The 21,077-nt window shown below is 34.4% G+C and overlaps 1 protein-coding gene across 8 annotated transcripts in view; it reads left to right on the top strand.

Annotated features, from left to right (window-relative positions):
* The window catches only part of cv-2 (crossveinless 2), a 278,727-nt gene that overhangs the window by 565 nt on the left and 257,085 nt on the right, over positions 1–21,077 (top strand). For 3 of the 8 annotated variants that reach the window (XM_067776468.1, XM_067776472.1, XM_067776464.1), the window contains exon 2: positions 4,338–5,007. The gene's annotated coding sequence lies outside the window, so the exon portion shown is untranslated. Of the gene's footprint in view, positions 1–4,045; positions 5,008–21,077 lie in introns of all 8 variants that reach the window. The other 5 variants (XM_067776469.1, XM_067776471.1, XM_067776470.1 and 2 more) reach the window with 3 other exon arrangements.

The following is a 21,077-nucleotide window of genomic DNA, read 5'->3' as shown; positions in this document are numbered from 1 at the left end:
CGCTACAACACGGCATTGACTTATTAGATAGCACAAATTGAGTAGTGGCGCCACAGCACAAACTAATTTTAATTATTTCCAATTACAAGTACATAAAATACTAGTAGTATAACTGTAAATAAACAAAGCGCATTCCATATAAGAAAAAGAAGAAAAAACGCTATTAAAGCTGAAAAGCATTTAAAGCTAACGCGCGCGCGCGTGTTCCCATACAAATTGATTGACTGTTGTTAAACGCATTTGCTAACACCATGTCGTTGCTAATTTCAGGTAGTGGTTCCGTTTTTTTTTTTTTGTCATATGCTAAATATATAAGCGCATGTGTGTGCGCATGCCTATTTGGCTTTAATTGCAAAAACACTAACAAAAACAAGTTAGGTATGTACGCGCGCGCATTTGTTATTAAAACTTTAGTGAAAGATTTAACACGCGCGCGCTCTTCAGCTGACATTTTAATTTTGGGCAATGAAATCAAATGTGAAATTTTAGATTTACGAGTTGTGGCAACTAACTTAAGGGAATTTTTCAATAAAAAAAACAAGAAAATTAAGATTTAGGAAACATTTTATTATCGACCTTCACAATAGTCTCCTTCTAACTCGACACAATGACCGTAAACGTGTCTGCCATGATTGGAAGCACCCTTGGTAGTCCTCCTTAGTTAATCCGCTTAGCGCCACGGTTTAAGCTCCCTGGACCTGCTGTACACCGCCATCATAAGTTCCCTTGAGGTGCGACTTCTTCTCGAAGAATAGAAAAAATTCACAAGGAGCAATATCGGGTCTATGATGTGGGTGTGGCAACGTTGCGATGCCATTTTTTTTGCCAAAAACTCTTGCCCAATGAACGAGGAATAGAATGGTGTATTGTCGTGATGCAAAATCCAGCCATTCTTTGCGGGTTCGGGTCGCATGCAAAAAATACCTGTCAGAAGCCTCTCCAAAATGCCAACCTAAATTTTCCAGTCACAGTCTGGGCAGCGGGAACATATTCAAGATGAACGATGCCGTGGATATAGAAAAAAATAATTAACATTGCCTTCAGATGTGACTTTGATTTCCTCGCTTTCGTTTGCCGCTTTCTACAAATTGGCGGGACGGGACTTACTTGTTTAATGCCGACTCCGAACGGCATCTGCAAGGCAGACGAGCTTTCACTGAGAAGCTTTTCATGGCAGAAATACACTCATAGTGCTTGCCAAACGCTGCCGAGGGGAGACCTCGCTTAGAAAAGTTTTCTTCTAATTGCAAAAACTTGTTTATAAAATTTTTACGTTACTTTGCCCGGGCGTGAACCCAGGATCGTCGGTGTGGTAGGCGGAGCACGCTGTCCTCACACCACAGCGGCTGCAATCATGCCTTAATCTACAATAAATCGTAAATGGATAATCTACGCGTTTACACGTGCTCAATTCCTGGGAACTAGTTTATTTTCTGTCAAATTTTTACATTTCTCTCTTATATTTATTGCTTCCGATTAAAGATTACACTCTAGAGATGGTATTTCTTCTACGAAAAAAATGCGCATCTCTAACATTTGTTCATAATTACAGATAATCGAGGGGAAATATTTATACATAATTAACGATTAGGACTTAAGTACGCAAATGAAGATAATCTCGTTATATGTAAACTATGTAGGTCTTTGGCTCGGTACAATTTCAACTCTGTTTGTCTGTTAAACTACGCGTAAACATATTCTGCAATTTTTCAGTCTACTTTTAGTTTAAGCTGAGCTTAAGTGACCAATCTGTTAGGATTAAACTCTAATTAATCTATAGCCATCACCCGGTGAGTTTTCTAACTCCCTATCACGCTAAATTCTCAAGGGAATGAATGTTCTGGATCATTGGGAGACTTGAGAAGCATACTTTTATCTGGATTTATTTATTTATTTACTTGTATGCCTAATATACAGCAGACACTTAAGAATATAGTACAACTAATGTAAATTAAGTATTACTTAAAAAATAGGTTTTGGGATTTTGGGATCTTTGCGACCTTTGCATTTGAGCATGAGTGCCATTAGAGCTAATGTTGTTAACTAGCATACTTCTAAAACCCCAAGACTTGTGAGAGTGGGGTAACTTGAAAATCATGGGGTTCTCAGCAAAAGATATTTCCCGACTTGTACTTAATTGTAGTTCTTTAATTGGATTCAATGTAATTTTCCAAAACTAAAGTGTTCTCACGAAAATAATGTAAAATATATATAATTTATTTTCAATTCATAACGCTTCATTACTCCCACCAACCAGGTGTTTATTTCTCACAATAAGCAGCAGCTGGCTTTGGTGGTCTCAACTTTTTTTTTTAACTCAAGCTCAACTCGGAGGATATCAACAGGAGAAATATGCTGAATATTCATTTGAAACTATCCATTTCTCAAAATCTCTTTAAGGTTAGACCATAATTTGAGAATAACGTTGGAGATCAACTCGAGAGCTATACATTTTACAATATCTTTCATAGTTTGGATAGTGACTAAAGCATTATGTCGGATATCAATTTGAGAACTATCAGGTTTAAAAATAACTTAGGAATGATGTCTAAAATCAACTTTAGAACCAGGTATACATTTCTCAAAGGCTTGAGAGACATTTTTTCCATGTTTGTTGTGTTAACAAAACTCAGCTGTTACCGTATCCGCAAATTATCTTGATAGCAAAAAGCCAATGTTGCCGTACAAAAAAGCCTACCCCAAAGCCGGCCTTAAAATGTGACTGAAAAAGTGCTCTGTAGTTAAACTGGATCTTAAGTTTGACTGGAGTTTATGCAAACTTAGTTTAAGCTTAGCTTAACCATTTGCTGAAAAACCAGGCGTTAGGGTATACTCAAATATCCAAGTTTCATCTCCAGTGACTACTTCCGAGGGCTTTTTGTCAGATTTCACTAAAAATTTAATCACAACACGCTTCTTGTAAAAAATACACATGAGACAAAAACCAAGCGTGCTATTCTACTTCAGTTTTGAGGTGGGCGGAAGGGGAGACCCCGCTCTTAGACAGATGACGACGAATGTAATGGCCGAACCAAAATGAAGCTTTTCATATAGATGCGTTCAACGCAATCTTATGCATTCCAGTAATATTGCCAAAATCAACCAAGATGTTGCATTTGTAAATATGAAGGAACTTCAGACCTGGCAATTGACGTTTATTTCGCCTTGCCCATACGCATACAAAATTTCGCAAAGCACTGTTATAAACATTTTCACTACATGCAATACATGCTAACATATTTTGTGTTCTATTCATTCGCTAAATTGCAGTTTTTAACTGTGAAACATTTTAGAAAAGTATTAACAAGTGACAAAAATAATTTCACTTGGAAAGTGTTAAAGCACCCTTAATCGAATCAAAATGTGAAATTCTTCTTCTTATGCCTTGCTTGCAACAAAAGTTGGAAGATGGATACTTTTTCATGTCCGATGGAGGTAGTGTCACTCGATATGTCGTTCTCCGTAAAAATACTTTCAATCTACTAAAGGCCGCGGCACAATGACATTTTTCATATAGATGCGTTTAGCACAAGCTTATGCATTCCAATAACATCGCCACAATCAACCAAGATGTTGCGTTTCTAAATATGAAGGAACTTCAGATTTGGCAATTGCAGTTTATTTCGCCTTACCCATTCACATACAAAATTTCGCGAAGCACTGATAAACATTCTCCCTATACAACAAAAATACTTGCTAACATATTTTGTGTCGTATTTGATTGTTATTTTGGAGTTTTTAATTGCGAAAAATGTTAGAACAGTTACCAAGCAGTGAGAAAAATAATTTCACTTGCAAATTGTGCCAACACCCTTAGCCAAAGCAAATGTCAAATTCTTCTTCTTATGATTTCCATATCAGATGGCGCCAGTGTCGCTCAATCTACCGTTCCCCATAAAAATACGTGCAATCTACTCATAATGCATAAGCTTGTGTTAAATGCATCTATATGAAAAACTGCTTATGTGACGGGGCTTTAAAAGTGTTGCAAGCTTTTAAATTATAACTAAATTCCCGGAACTTAATTGCCAAAACTCGTAAACAGGTAAATAAATATTGATATGTGCGTGTATATATGCATACGCCATAGCTGGCGAAGATGTTAAAAGCCTTAAAAAGTGCGAAAAATCAACTTAGCAGTAATATAAAACAATATTACAAAAAATATTACAAAAAATAAAAACATACGATATTTTTAATTCACATCATTCTAAACGCGCAACATTTATGTAAAATTCTACTTATTTGTATGTATGTACCTACTTATTGTCTATCATTCTAAGTGAATTCCAACATCCATCCACCACACTAAATTGTTATCGTTGTTGCTATCGTAGCTATTGTTGCCAGCCAGCGAGCCAACAGCCAATCAACCAACTACCGAGAGTGCAGCAACAATCCTGTGACCACAGAACAATCATTTAAGCCGATTCCATGTTAGTTCTTCATTCATTCACAAATCAACCGCCGAACGCTATTGTTGTGTCTCGGTTGCCACTTGCATGTAAAATTTTGAAAAGCGCAACCATTTTAATACTCATTCATGAAACGCGCGCGCTTATTCGTACGTCGTCACTCGTAGTGAATGCTGATTGCTAAAAGTGATTGTGTTAAAGATAAGAAATAAATAAGTTTTAAAAAAAAATTTGTATTACACGTGAAAACAACAAATCACAGAAAAAAATAAATAAAATAAGTGTTTTTTAATGAAATTGTAATTGAAATTGCGCAAAAGAAAAATAACAAAAAATTTAAATAAAAAAGTGCGCGTTTGCTGTAGCGCAAAATATTTTATTATACATACATATGTACGTAGATGTATATCTATAAAACAAAAAAAAAAAAAAAATATAAGCCCATCGTGATTTTCCTGTGTCTACATTAAATGCGCGCTGCAATTAACATTTATAAAATTGTTGAAATGTGCATAACCGAGCAATAATGGCATTTCAATCGTCAATAAAATTGAAAAATGCGCGAATAAATGACGAGCAGATTTGTTAAAATGTAAGTAAATGATTTACTGTTTATACAAATTATTTAAGTGCAGATTTTATGTAATTGAAGAATACATTAAGTAAATAATAAAAAATCAAGTCAGTTTAAATTAACAAAATTCAAGTGAAAATAATTTAACAAAATATAAAAATAATTAAAATTGCATAAAAAGCAAATGAAAAAAAAAACAATTCAAATTAAATAAATTGTTTAAATATCTAATATGGCGAAAGAGAAGTTAGTACACGGTTGAAAATTTTGGTTTTAGCCTTCCACTTTTTGGTCTACATATATGACCAAACTGTTTTTATACCTTTCATGAAAATATATATATGTATTGTCACGAATCTCAAAATTGTGAGTCCTTAAAGGAAAATAGATAGCCCACCAATAACTATACCGAAATGATCATAATGAAGAGCTGAGTTGAATTAGCCATGTTCGTCTGCCCGTCTATCCGTCTGTCCGTTTGTATGCAAACTAGACCCTCAATTGAGGGGATGTGTGGAACAATGGTATAAGTCGAGTTACACCGTTTTTCCAAAAATCAACCAAATAAAAAGAGCACGATTACATAAACATACCATATTAATCTTAGAAAATAATAGTGATATTTAACCAAAAAGATATTAGCTTCATTTATGGAAAAACGGTATAACTCTATAATAAAATTTTGCAGTAGTGAAGCATCGAAATGGTATGAAAATATATTCAATGTCGTAGACCAGAACGTACTGAAAAATAAAAGAATTGAAGTGGTTTCAAAAACGACTAAGCAGACAGAGAACTCCATTGTTAAAAATAGAAAAATGGTTAAAAATGATAAAAGTAGTAAAAACAAGTAAAGGTGTCTAAGTTCGGGTGTAACCGAACATTATATACTCAGCGTGAGCTTCAATTGCACTTTTCATTTCAGATAAATTACTTTTATATATAGCACCTGGCACCGCCCGTTTAAAAAAAATTTCTCCCCATTTCCTCTTACAATAAAACTTGATAAGTAAAATATCATTGATCCAAAACTATTTTTTGCTAAGTTATAGCTTATTATTCTAGTCTACGACCCTTTTTAACTTGTTTTATATAAAAGTGGGCATGGTCTTCAACCGATTCCGTCCATTTTTCCTAGAAATATTTCCTGCTATAGGGAAAATTTGTGTACCCAATTTTATTACGATCCGTTAATTTTTCTTCGAGTTATGGCTCCCGAAACATAGAAAATTGCTTAGTCATAAAAGGGGCGGTGACACGCCCATTTTTTTAAATTTGAAGTTTTTCTTATTTACTGTTATAAATCCACTTGGGAAATGAAATACCATTGATATAAAGCTCTTTTTTTGCTAAGATATAGCTTATTTTATTCGTCCACAACTCTTTTAAAACTCTTTTATATAAAAGTGGGCGTGGTCCTTAACCGTTTTCGTTAATTTTTCTTCAAATCATTCCCTATAGTAAAGGAAACCTCTCTGCCGAATTTTGTTACGATAGGTTTAACGATTTTTGATTTATGATTAAGAATATTTGTAAAATTGATTTTATCATAAGTTGGCGGTGCCACGCCCATTTTGAAAAAAATTTCTAAATTTTTAACAAGAGTCTCAATATCAGTCAAACATGTCAAACTTCAACATTCTAGGTGTATTATTTACTAAATTATCAGGTTTTTTGTGTTTTCCAAAATTTTATATATATAAAAAGTGGGCGTGGTTATCATCCGATTTCGCTCATTTTCAATACCAATCTATTCTGGGCCCAGATAAGCTAGTGTACCAAGTTTGGTGAAGATATCTCAATATTTACTCAAGTTATCGTGCTAACGGATGGACGGACGGACGGACAGGGCTCAATCAAATTTTTGTTTGATACTGATGATTTTGATATATGGAAGTCTATATCTATCTCGATTCCTTTATACCTGTACAACCAACCGTTATCCAATCAAAGTTAAGATACTCTGTGTGCAAAGCACGCTGAGTATAAAAAGATTGCTAAAAATAACAAAAAGAAATAACAAATAGTTATAAGCATTTCTAAATAATAGAATATAATGTATATAACAATGGTTAATAATGTATCTACTATTTTGTTTAATAAAGTATCTCATTCAAAATATTTGATATTCGATCTATGGAATAACGGTATAACTAAAAAAGAAGAAATTATCCATTTTATAATAAAGTTATCTATATATAAAATTTATTACTTTTTCTTATCAAAGAATCATACTCTCTAAAATCTTACAAAGTATGATTATTATAAATTTATTTTTACCTGTATTTTTAAGTTTTTTTCACTTTTCTCAAAACGTTGATTTTTTAGTTATACATCCCCTCAATTTTTGAGATATCTTGATAAAATTTGGTGAGCAGGTATATTTAGATGTCCTATTAGACATTTCTCGGAACCGGCCAGATTATACCACTATAACACATATCCCCCATACAACCGATTGTTCAGATACGAAGCTTTTCGTAATTACTGCTCCATTTTATCCCTCCGATAGATTGTGGCGTCTGGCCAGACAAGAAGGCTTTATTTTCGTGAATAACTTTACTCCTACACACCCGATCATGAAAAGCTTTACTGACTTTTTAAGTTTAGAGGCGGTATTTATAATAATTCGGAAATCGATATTTTTATTTTATCTTTTTTTTTGTACCAAAGTTGATTTTGTCACATTTTAGCGTTGTCGTCTGGCTAGACAAACATGTTTTTAAGCCTATAAGACCTCATATTTCGTATTCATTTCAAAATTTATCAATAAAAATCAATAAAATTTCTGGGTAATCACAGTGTGCGACGAGATTTCTTCAAAGTTTAAATATTTTCGGATAAAGTTCAAATTGTCAATTTTCGTCTGCCCAGACGACAACGCTAAGATCTATTGAATTTATTCACCGCTAATCGGAGAGTTAACAGCTATACGGTTCAAATTTCACCGAATGATTACGTATATAGCATATATTGTTGTCTGAAAAAATCATAGAGGTGGGTGGTATAAATATTATATACCCCATATAAAGTGTCATTTCTGCCCCCTTTTTTAACGGCTAGAAGCTTCAAATTTCATCAAAAAATTCCGTGTCCGTTATATATTGTTGAGATAAGCGATTCATTGTCATAGCTATTTCATGCAGACCTTAAAAAACGTGAAACTTTGCAACCTCACACAAACTACCTACCTATTTTTAAACGCATTTATTTAGCTTGACTTGAAGGCTGGCTGGCTGGCCGGCACGAATTTTGTAATTGAAATTTAAGTAACTTCCCGATAAGCTACAACCTTGGAATTTGGAATATAGTTCAGAACCTGATGACAATGCAATAATAAGAAAAAATCGCCGCTAGGTGGCGCATGGATTGCAATATTTCAAAAACTCGTATTTGTAGTACAATTTGGCTCATATTTGGAACACATAATACATACAAGAATAGAAAGCGTCCTATGAAAAAAATCACAGCTAGGTGGCGCAAGGATCGAGATATTAAAAAAAATCGTATTTGTGGTCCGATTTTGTGGGTTTCAAGTCGATGTTGCTCGAATCATAGCCGTGTGGTCCACTTCTGAACTATCACATCTACACAGTGAAACATATTATAATTGGCGTTTTTTTCTAAAGCTTCAACATTTTTTTCTGTTCGCTTAGAAGAAAATTTTAATTGAAAAGCAAAAACAAATCAAGCAATATAGTTCTGCTCATGAAACAATAAACAGATCACGCACTAAAAAATGAGAGAGCAAATAAATCATAGTTAACTGTGACGTCACGGTTTTGATGACATGTGTTCAGACTTTATTCCAATCGGAGTATTTTTCTCCGCTCCTACCTACTACTACATATTTTATCTCAAAGTTATATTTGGGTCGAGATGAAAAAAAAAAATATAATATAATTTTCTATTTAATACCTTTTGGTAGACGTTCTCATTGCATTAGACGAAATGCGAACAGAAGGAGAAAAAGGTGACCAAAACAGTGTCCTGCCAAAATTCAAAATACAGCAATTCTTCAAATTTTATATAAAAGTGAAGTACGTTGCGCCAGTAATAGTATTAGAGGGTGGTGTTTATTCTTTTAAGTTAAATAATCTTTAATAAAAGAAAAATGCTTGATGTTCCTCAAAGGAGAAATTTACTCCAGCCCCACAATCATGTACAAATTTACAGAAGATGAAATATGTATTATAAACCGCAAGCAGCCAAGTTGACTGTTAACTATTATCCTGTAATAATAATATTTTTTCGTGATATATATCCGGGGAGATTGAGCCCGCTTCTCTTCCAGTACGTAGTGTGCTGTTTTTATTGTTCCCATTAATTGGTCATCCTACACGTTTTTGGCCGACTATGAACGAAACTGATAAGTTAGTGGACTTCTTTGCTGAGAATTTTTTCATGGCAGAATCACAACTACCGTGTTGTGATGGTAGCATGCTCCGCCTACCACACCGTATGTCCTGGGCTCACACCCCAGGCAAAGCAACATCAAAATTTTAGAAATAAGGTTTTTCAATTAGAAGAAACTTTTTCTAAGCAGGGTCGCCCATCGGTAGTGTTTGGCAAGCGCTCCGGATGTATTTCTGCCATGAAAAGCTCTCAGTGAAAACTCGTCTGCTTGCAGATGCCGTTCGGAGTCAGCATTAAATATGTAGGTCCCGTCCGGCCAATTTGTAGGGGAAATCAAGAGGAGAACGACGTAAATTGGAAGAGAAGCTCGGCTTTAGATCTCTTCGGAGGTTATCATTTTTTATTTTTAGAATCACAACCGAAGGGTTTGCCAAGCCACCAAATCAATTTGATGTCAGTTGTTCCCCACTTTTCAAAAAATATACTCCAAAAATTTAACTCTAACTCCAGCGTAGTGGTTTAGTCAGGTAACAGTTTTTAATACTCCGAATTTTGGTAATGAAATATGAGAGAAATGTAATAAATCCAAAAATTTCAAAAATGCTACGTTATCAATTTTTTTTTTCAAATTCGATTACAACTACAACAATTCTGAAATGCGTGATCTGAGCTCATTTGTTTATGGGTCTAGTGGCTTCATTTGTTTTGTTTTCCAAAAGCTTTATAAAAAATGCCTTATAAAAAAATAAAATTTAAAGTTTTTTTAGATATTCAGCTGTTAGTTTAAACTTTTGGATTTTGTTATTAGTTTTAACTTAATTTAAACCGAACTAAGTTAAAAACCATAGTTGTAAATTGCAAGTTTTCAGTTTAGTACAAAAAGATTTGAAAAATCGTCGCGCTGATTACGAATCCAATATGAGTTAAAAAAAATTGCAACTTTAATATTTGTTTATGCAGTTTAGCTCTTAAATCTTGATGCAGTGATTGAATTTTCCCCAAAAATTTTACACTGCGCTACAGGGCTGCAGATATCTTGTTAGCAAACCGAGACGAACTAGAATTTTGACTCCATTAGGCATACAATAAAGCAATAACGAGATAATTAGGAATTTGTATTTCAGTTCATGTCAGGTCCTCACGGGCCGGGCGGTTCAACTTAACCTAACCTTGTACTGAAATTTGTAGACAAACATGAAAGATATTTACACTCAAAAAAAATCACTTATCTAAAAAAAAAACGTTTGCTAACCAAATTTTCCCTAAATTGAGAAAAATTTAAATTAGTTGTAATTTTTAATATATTGTGACAAATATTAGTGACACTAAGTGATACTCACATTACTAGTTTGATGCTAAGCAAATGAAGCCACAACAACAATAAAGCAAGCAGTCACTTCTATCTACATAAACGAATCAATCATTATGTCAACACATATGTACGTACGAGCAGCGGAGAGTAACGCACAAACACATGCATATATCTGAGATACTCCCAAAAGTATGCAATCTTTTGTACAAGTATCACTCACATGTACACGCGCATGGGCTATGAGAGAACCTATAAAATCGTGCATCTGTAGTTATAGCTGAGAAATTTATAGCTGGTAACTAACTAGTAAATTCTAGAAATAGAAGCGTAGAAATATGTCGACGAGGAAACCAAACAGTATAAAAAGCAGTAACAGCTGAGGCACGACAATCAGCTTGATTTAAGCAAGCTATCAGTTGCGAAGTATAAGTGTTATTGTGAAGTACTTTAATAAAGGTCATTTTGCATTATTAAATAGTGGAGTTATTTATTCAACAGTTTAGTGATTCGAACGTTAGTAGAAGATTTGAAATAAGCGGAATTTCAGTAAATTCGTTACAATATGTATAAAACTTTTGATTAATTTGAGGGAATAATTTTAAAAATTTTTATTTCTCACAATATTTATATGTACGAGTTAGCTCAGTGAATAAGAGCACTGGACTGGGTATGTAATGATCGGTCACACCTATTGGACGGGGCGAAGCACTGCTACAACAACAACAACAACTGTAAAGTTGAGCACCTCGACTAGAAATCCACGGCCGCGACAGTTACACAATTCAATTTATTACTTTTTTTTGTACTATTTTCTCCAATTTTAAGAAAATTTTTCCAATATGCAAGGAAAAATGGATTTAATTAAAAAAAAAAAGAAAATATTAGCCCACATTTAGGAAAAGATTTCTATGGCGAAATATCATATACCATTTTTCTTCATTTTAATAGCTATTTTCCTAATTTTTAGGAAATTTGTTTGAGTGTAATGTAAGGAAATTAAATATATGAATCGATTTTGCATTAATAATTGATGTTATGATGTGAATCGATTCTGGAGACGATTTTTTAAATTCCTATCTGACATCTCTTGTTTGAATTAAGAAAGTATTGAGTTGGCAGCAGTAGCGTTGGGAGGGGGGGGGGGGGGAGGCAAGGGGGCAGGTAAGGGGGCATGCTGCCCCCGGCGCTACTCACAGGGGGGCGCCAAATGGTCCGCAAATCAGAATTTCTTGGATAATTCGTATTTTTATTATAACTAATTTCTGGAAAATATTGATGTTTGAAAAAAATTTTCTGTACTAAAAAATGCATGCATATATCCGGAACACTTGCGACCGGTTGTGGAATAATTGAAAGTATATTTTTTTTTTCTCACGTTCAACGTTACGATGGGAATTATTAAAACATGCTTTAACAAAAACTGTCAAACGTGAATCTGAAACACGATGGAGCGCCAGAATACAAGCGGTTAGCGTTATCGTCGATGGGCTAGAGAAGGTAGTAGTAATATCTACAAGGTGTACACGACTAAATGTCCTTAATTTTAAATTTGGATTTCTCTTAGACATTAAAAATTTGTTAAACAAGGATAATAACGACTTAAAAAAAATTGTAAGAACTTGGGTGAATTTTATAATATAGATTTCGATGGAACAGAACTTTTTATTGAAATATGTGACTGCAAAATATTACTTCGCAGTAGAAAAGTAATTCAACTTAAAACTCCTTTAGAATTACTTACTTTTATAAACTCGTATGGAGAAGATGTTTTTCCAAACTTGCGAGTGGCACTTAAAATACTCTTGACTATCTGAGTATCAATTGCTAGCTGCGAACCTTCATTCAGCAAATTAAAACTGATTTTAACATATTTATGATCAACGATGGGGCTAGGTCGCCTGAGTAGTCGAACATTATTAAGTGTGGAAAAAGAAAAATTTGAAATGATAGATTCATATCATTTATATATTTGCTTCCTCAAAGGCTATGATTTTAGTGACTTGAAAATTATTTAGCTAACGAAATCCAAAAAAAAAATATTTTGAAACAGGTTTAAGTCCACTGAAATAAAACTTATTATTTAATATTTATTTAAAATTAATTATCATTAATTATTATCTGGAAGAAGCAATTCATAAAAGATTAAAAAAGTCTAGCGGCGAACCTGTAAATTGGCTAAGGATGTTTTGGTTGCGATTTATAAAAAATGCACCCTATAAAATGCTATATAAAGAATCTATGGAAGTGGATAAAGAGTTCAAAATACGTTATTTATTACCTTGACGCGGAAGACCAACAGTCCATTTTAGGTTCTGAAACACAGCTTATTTTTATAGTAAAGTTTACAAAACATATTACGCTATATAGTCTAACATGTCAACACAAAGCCATAAAAAAATCAATACTACCTAACAATATTTTTGAAACAAATCAAACACAAACTCTTAAATATCTCAATATAAGAAAAAATGGACTTAAACCACTTTCAAAATAAACGCCTCATATATTATAATCATACTATTTTTAAACACATACATATGTATTTGAATCTACTTATAGATGATATCTTCAGCCTACGACTTTATTGGTTTATTAATTTTTTAATATATAAAATTATATTGTTCTGGAAATAATGGAGGGAGCGGGCGGTAGGGTTGCGCCATAAAAATATTTTGCGCCGTGTGCAAGAAAACATCACTACGCCACTAGTTGGAAGCTGAAAACAACTGAGATAAGTGAACTCAATAGGGTTTATATAAATCCATGCCATAAATTTCAAAACTTGTTGCATAAAAATGCAAAAAAAGAACAGAAAAAACATTTTTTTTAAGATCTTCATTATTCCATTAGCATATCGTGCATTTTGCGTGTGCCTAGGCGTATACGCATCCGATAATAATCAACGCAAGCGCGTCACAAATTGCATGTAAACAAAACTCTCAGACGCACGTAAAATAGCGTCAAAGTTGCGTTTAACAACTAGATACGTTTTGCAATGCCCTTAAGCTAAGACAGACACACAGACAGCTAAAGTTAAAGTTGAAGCTAGAACTATAGTCAGTCACGCGCTATTAAGCAGCACAAATAGCTTGGGATAGACCCAATGTCTGCCACAGTGCGACGAAAGCGATTACATTACTAAATTTTTTAGCAGATACCAATTCACATGTTAAGCATAATTAATGTGTTGTGTATATTGCTTAAAAGTGTGTGTGCGTGTGTGAGTTTGGGAGTATACGTGTAATGGAGAGTACGTGTAAGTAGTGTGCCCTCCATATATATTCCCATTGTCTGGTGCTGATTCCACGTAACATACAATTTATGAAAGTCGATCACATTGAACGCGTATCTTCAAGTGCAGACGCGATCTATTGGTAGCGTCTGCTACTGTTTTTATAAAAATTCTATATTCTACTATAAGGCCCGGCAGACGTTGTCCTGCCCTAAATTTGGCCTGTATACATTTTAATAAGCTTTTCCGTCTGGCTCTGCCCTCCCCCCTCTTCACTTTTTCCTAATCCTTTTATTCACTCCTCCCTCCGCCTTTTTCGCTTCATATATCTCCATCTTCGTCTCATTCTATGTCTTTCTCAATCTCCTTCTCCTTCTCTCTTTTCTCTCTTCTCATTCTTCTGCATCCCTTATTGCCTGTCCTAGAGGGTGGTATGTATTTTATTCCAGTCCCAGTCCCACTCCGAGTCCCAGTCCCGGTCTTAGTCCTAATCCCAGTCCCAGTCCCAGTCCGTCTCAGGATAATATATTACTCTGTATTAAAGCACTCATCAACAGCTTTCATTTGATATCCATATTGTATAAACACTGTCTAGGCATTCACTGGCCCACGTTTTGGCCTATATCTCGAGACCCTAGTCACCCAGGGGTATGAAAATTACCCTCTACACAACTAAAGACTCTCCTGAATTAAAAAAAAAATGTCATAGTACCTCTAAATCGCGGGCGCCCTCAGAAACAGAAAGAAATTTGCAATAAAATAATATTGCGACTATAAACTGAGATATATCCTATCCTATCTCTCAAGTTAGATCAAACTACACACGGGGTGCAAAACAAATTCAAAATCGGTTCAGTAGTTTAGGAGTCCATTTCGGCCGAAAATGTTGTGACACGTGTTTTTTATATATTAAGATATATGTACATACATCCGTACGAATATGTATAGTATAGTTTTCACTGGATCAAAGTTATACTCATGCGCTTATACTGAATAAATCCACACATATCTACATATGTTTGTGTGTATGTTTGTATAATAAGATTGTACAAGTAATCTAAGTAGTACTATACGCATATGATTAAAAAGCATATAAATTAACAACAACTACAATAATAGGTATATTAACAATCAAAAACTGTGTAACTGCTACTTCACCTCGAAATGTTGCCGATTATAATTAAAACGTCTGCTAAATGCGATACGATTATGATGGTATGTATGTTTGTATGCATGCACATTTAAGTATGTGACTTTTCCTATGTAATTATCATTTAATATTCGTTCTGAGTTTATTTGTTTTCCTTTTTGTTTTGAAAAGTAGACGTAATTCTTGAAATAAATCACAAACATGTATGAGTACAGCTGCGTACATAAAAATGGACACGCGAATATGGAAAATTTTGAACATGAATTTTATTTCAATTAAAAATTATAATTAAACGAAACATTTTAAATAAGAGATTCATGTCAAATATTATTTTCTACACAAGCTTGAAAAATTAGTGAGCAAGTCAAAGTGCGGGTGTAACCAAATATTACATATCTTGTGATACCCGCCGAAACAAATAAAACTAGTAAAATCAACGAAACGGCTTTGTTGTTGTTAAATTGACACATATTCGTTAAAATTTATCGCATTACGGTTAATGCCAGCTAGTTTTTTTTGTTTCAAGAGCACGCATTTGTTTAATCATTTGAACAGAAAAGAAAATCTTGCTCCCAAGTTAACAATATTCTATAAAAATTACAGATTCTCAGTCAATCTAACTGATTTTTCTGTTAAAAGAACTGATTTAATTGGACATTTCCACAGCGAACAACTTAACTACGTAGATATTATTCACTACTTTGTTCTTATCACCAAGGTGCCACAGAATTCTCTGACATATCAACAGGCTTTACTGTTATTGTAATATTCATAATATCTGTTAATGTAATCTAATTTACACACAATTACGTTTTCTGTAACGCCCGTTGTATTTATCCTGTCTACAAAGTTAACATGCAGCATGCAGTCAGTCTAGTCGTTTAATTGTATCGATTCGACGGCGCCATCTGATTTGTTCAGGGATGCACCTTAACGTTAAGCTAATCGTTTATGAAAAAATGTCTACCGTTTCCGTTGAAACACTTCGAAATATTATCGATAAAGAAATTATCAAGATAAATTGTATCTCGTTTTTAACCGAAACGAAAAGCTTTCGTTAACGTTAAAAACGTTAACAAAAACGTGATACATTATGTTTGAATTGTGCTGGCAATGCTATAGCCATGGTGAAGCCGTAAGGTGGTAACAGCGAGCGGACATACACACAAACTCCATGTAATTTGTTTGTGTAATTCGTTGGTGGTAATGTAAATAATACTCTGAGAAATGTTCGTACTGTCAAAATTCACGAGATAAGTTGCAATCAGCTTGGCTAATGCTTTTACCTTTAATGACTCCGCCATCAATCAGCTTTGCCAGCGTAGTTTGAAATTAATAATCAACATAAACGTTTTGATTTCGTTTTGATATGGCAGAAAACGAAACAAAATTATTTCGTTAATTTGACGTTTTTAACCTTAATAAACGAAACGAAATGACTTTGTTTCGTTTATTAACGTTAATTATCGTAACGAAATGATATCGGTTCGTTGGTTAAGCATGCCTGATTTTGTTTATACACAAGAAACAGCTGATTGCAATATTTTAATTTTCTTTATCACGTTACTGCATCCGGCTTTATATTAAGTTCTTAAATTCTTCGACTAACTTTTCAAGAGCTATTTCTTTCTTTGTTCTAAGCTTTTCACCTCTTATTACCTCTTAGCACAAAATTCACACTGTTTTTGAGCAAACTGTTTTTGACGGCTCCTCATATATGTATTCGCAGCGCTGCCTAACTTCCTTAAAAATTTAGCAAATATTAAACAGGGCGTTGAGAAAATGAAATCGAATTTCTCATGCCGGTAACTTGATCTACTGCCAGATTTTGAAAGAGTGGATGTTTTCACATATGTAATCCAAGTTGGAAAATTTAATTTTAATTTGGTATGCTCGTACTGAAGAAAAGAACGAGGCAGGCAAAGAGATAGATCAATAAAGCGGAAGTGGAAATGGTGATAAGATGAAAAAAGGGGAAGCGAAGTAGACATAAACAGAAGAGCAGTTGAAAAAAAAGTACATAAAGAAAAAAGGGGAAAAGTTAGGCAAAAGAAATATTGGAGTAAAAATAAGAGGCAGAGGCAATAGGAAACTAAAATGAGAGGTAAAGGAGAGTGATTAGAAGAGAGAAAGGAGACCGAGAACGAGAAGATAAAAATGAAACACCAAGAGAAGGTAAAAGTGAAAGCGAAAGAAGAGGCAGAGGCTATAAGGAAAATCAAATGAGAAGTGAAGGAGAGTAATTGGAAGAGGAAAAAGAGAAGAGCGAGAACAAGAAATATAAAAATGAAACACATAGAAAAAGTGAAACAAAATAAAAATAGTAGAGATAACAGAAGTCATAGGAGAAGAAGAAGAAGCATTTATAAAAGCAAAAAGGGCAAAGAAAAAGTTAAAGGAAAATATAAAGAAATACGTAAATAACCATAGATTAAAATGAACTGGACAAGCGAAAATAGAAATAAAATTAATTTATTTATTCAAAAAGAAATACTCAACATGGTATTTCAAAAACGTATCTAGTACGTTACGTATATTTTGCACACCACTGTACAAACGTGTAAATACTACACAGTAGCTTCACATTGTTGTTGATTTGTTATTATTGTTTTATTGCTGTTGTTGTCACTATAATTTCCTTTATAAGCGATATATTATTATTGTTTGTGTGTCGTGTAGCTACTGTGCTAAATAAACATTGTTGTTGTTGTTGTTGTTGCTAGCTTAGCTAATGTTGTCGTTATTTCAATTCCTATTCCAATTTGATTTTTGCCAATTGTTTTTGTTATTGTAATTTTTCCAGCAACGACTATTCACACTTATTAGTTATTGGTCTTTTAGGATATTGGCATTCATCTTGTCTGTTTATAGTCCATAAAATAGTAAAATATTTTAATTGCCTATCCATGTTTAGTATGTGTGCTTATACGCCACGATAACAGCAAGAAATACACAGACATACACCTATACACAGGCAAAAGCAAATTTGCACACAAATTGCATGAGAATACAAAGGAAGGTTCACTTTATGTACATACACTGTAGGGAATTTTTAGTATTAAACTAACGCCCTTTAGTACATTCAGACTGGATATATACTGATTTCGGCGTTGTGTCATCTTTAGTGTCATTTTCTCGAACAAAATCACGCTGAAGATGGCACAACGATGAAACCGGTTCGTTTCCAAACTCAGAACACATCAGGGTGACAGCTAAAGAAGCCATATACATTATAACATCATCATTATAAATCTCTTACATTTGGACTGATCATCTTTGAAAACACATTTAGGAAGAGAGAAAGCCCTAGGACACACTACTACCTGGAAGTACCCTTATTTTAAAACAAGCTTCCCCAGAAGCGAGAAGCGTATCTATCTATACCAATAGTTTTAAGCTAACTTGAAAGATTGAGCGACTTTCTCAACAAACCTACCCATTAAACACTCTTTAAGGAAATTCGATCATTGCTATCTCTTCCCGGAACACGTTTCGGACAATATAGTAGCTTTGCCACATCTTGGCAGTGAATGTTTAAGTAGAGGTATCTTTTGAAACTAAAATGTTTTTCTTTCCATTTAACTCGAAACTAGGTCCGCGGGAGATGAGGCAACATGAGAGCTAAATGTTGGCTCATCTCCCGCGGACTGTATGACAGATCTTGGGTTTGTCGAGGAGGACCGCATAGTTGAAAACACGCATCTGGGAAGCCGTTTGCCACAAAAAAACCATGTTAGTCTGCGGGAGCTGGGCCCCAAACCCAGCTTATCCGTTATATAGACATGCATGACCCAAAAAAGATTGAAAAGATTGTCAAAGGGTATATTCATTCTTTGTAATTGTTAAAGTAACAGAAAATATACATATGAGACTCGTCTAACCAGAAGCGTTGGTCAAGGTACGTGCACTGTAAGCAGACTTTATGTATTTCAGTGAGCCTCTTAGAATTTGACACAATAGTGCGAACATCGCCAACCTTTATAATGGAAGGTACGCTCCCCGGTGTTGTAAAAGTTTTGTATCCCCTGCCTCCAGCTTTGATGTTACCCTTGCTTCCTGTGCTTCTAACTGCGAAGACATTTATGCCACCTGCAATGCTAAGCGCTCTTCTCGTGCTTCTATATTAGATGTTATGGGTGTCTCCTGGGATTCCATCTTGGATGTAATCTGTGTCCACATTTCTGAAATACGCATTTCTTGTGCTGACATATCGGTTGATATTTGTGACGACATTTGCTTCAGCACTGCTAGTATCGCGTTAGTGTCAACTCTTGGAGTCCCTATATGGAACAGTTGTATCTCATACTTGGTTATTTAGCTATATGTGTGTGTATGTGTGAGTAAAAACTTCTGCTCTTAACTGCCGGCTACACATATGTATGTGAAATAATCTCTCTGCTTCAAGCTGCTGATTATTTGTGTGGAATATTCTTCGTTGCCTTGTACATAGGTGTGGCTGTTTGCTTTAATGTGTACATATACATAAGTGTGGCTGTCTGCTGTTTTTGCTCTTCTGATTATTTACTAACAGCACAGTGATGCTAATATTCACCACAATATGAATGCTATCGAAAGTGTTGTGAAGACCTGAAGCAAATACTCCAGATCCTGTAATCTTTTCTCATCACACTCAACGTTCACAATAAATCGCAGCGACAGCTTGGAAGAAAACGCCGTGTCTCACTGGTTGTAATATGACAGCTTTCACCATAGAAACAATTAGCTGCAACATGAATGTTGCAATTGAGTGGCACTAGTTGTCACTATAAACTGCGACACAGGTGGCTGTGCAAACGCGCACACCTGCCATGATTCCAAGGGCTTTTGATTTCGCCCTGCAAAACTTTTTCATTTTCTTCTACTTAATATGGTAGTTGTCACACCCATTTTACAAAGTTTCTTCTAAAGTTATATCTTGTCAATCACCATGTTTCATCCCTTTTTTCTTATTTGGTATATAATTATGGCATTTTTTTCATTTTGCGAAATTTTCGATATCGAAAAAGTGGGCGTAGTCATAGTCGGATTTCGGCCATTTTTTATACCAATACAAAGTGAGTTTAGATAAGTACGTGAACTAAGTTTAGTAAAGATATATCGACTTTGCTCAAGTTATCGTGTAACGGCCGAGCAGAAAGACAGACGGTCGACGGTGTATAAAAAGTGGGCGTGGCTTCAAATCGATTTGGCCCATTTTCACAGAAAACATATCGTCACAGACTCTATGCCCCTACCAAATTTCACAAGGATTGGTAGATTTTTTTCGATTTATGGAATTAAAAGTGTTCTAGACAAATTAAATGGAAAAGGGCGGAGCCACGCCCATTTTCAAATTTTCTTTTATTTTTGTATTTTGTTGCACCATATCATTACTGGAGTTGAATCTTGACATAATTTACTTATATACTGTAAAGATATTAAGTTTTTGTTAAAATTTGACTTAAACATTTTTTTTTAAGTGGGCGTGTTCATCATCCGATTTTGTAAATTTTTATTCAGCACACATATAGTAATAGGAGTTCCTGTCAAATTTCATCATGATATCTTCAACGACTGCCAAATTAACAACTTGCAAAACTTTAAAATTACCTTCTTTTAAAAGTGGGCGGTTCCACGCCCATTGTCCACGATTTTACAAATTTTCTATTCTGCGTCATAAGTTCAACCCACCTACCAAGTTTCATCGCTTTATCCGTCTTTGGTAATGAATTATCGCATTTTTTCGATTTTTCGAAATTTTCGATATCGAAAAAGTAGGCGCGGTTATAGCCCGATTTCGTTCATTTTAAATAGCGATCTGAGATGAGTGCCCAGGAACCCAAATACCAAATTTCATTAAGATACCTCAAAATTTACTCAAGTTATCGTGTTTACGGGCAGACGGACGAACGGGCGGACATTGCTAAATGAATTTCTTTTTTCGCCCAGATTATTTTTATATATAGAAGTCTATATCTATCTCGATTAGTTTATGCCGTTACGGGTACCGTTATGCGAACAAAATTAATATACTCTGTGAGCTCTGCTCAACTGAGTAT

This window comes from Eurosta solidaginis, chromosome 3 (genome assembly GCF_040869045.1).
Source record: "Eurosta solidaginis isolate ZX-2024a chromosome 3, ASM4086904v1, whole genome shotgun sequence".
Taxonomy (NCBI): domain Eukaryota; kingdom Metazoa; phylum Arthropoda; class Insecta; order Diptera; family Tephritidae; genus Eurosta; species Eurosta solidaginis.
This window is presented reverse-complemented; position numbering and strand designations above follow the sequence as displayed.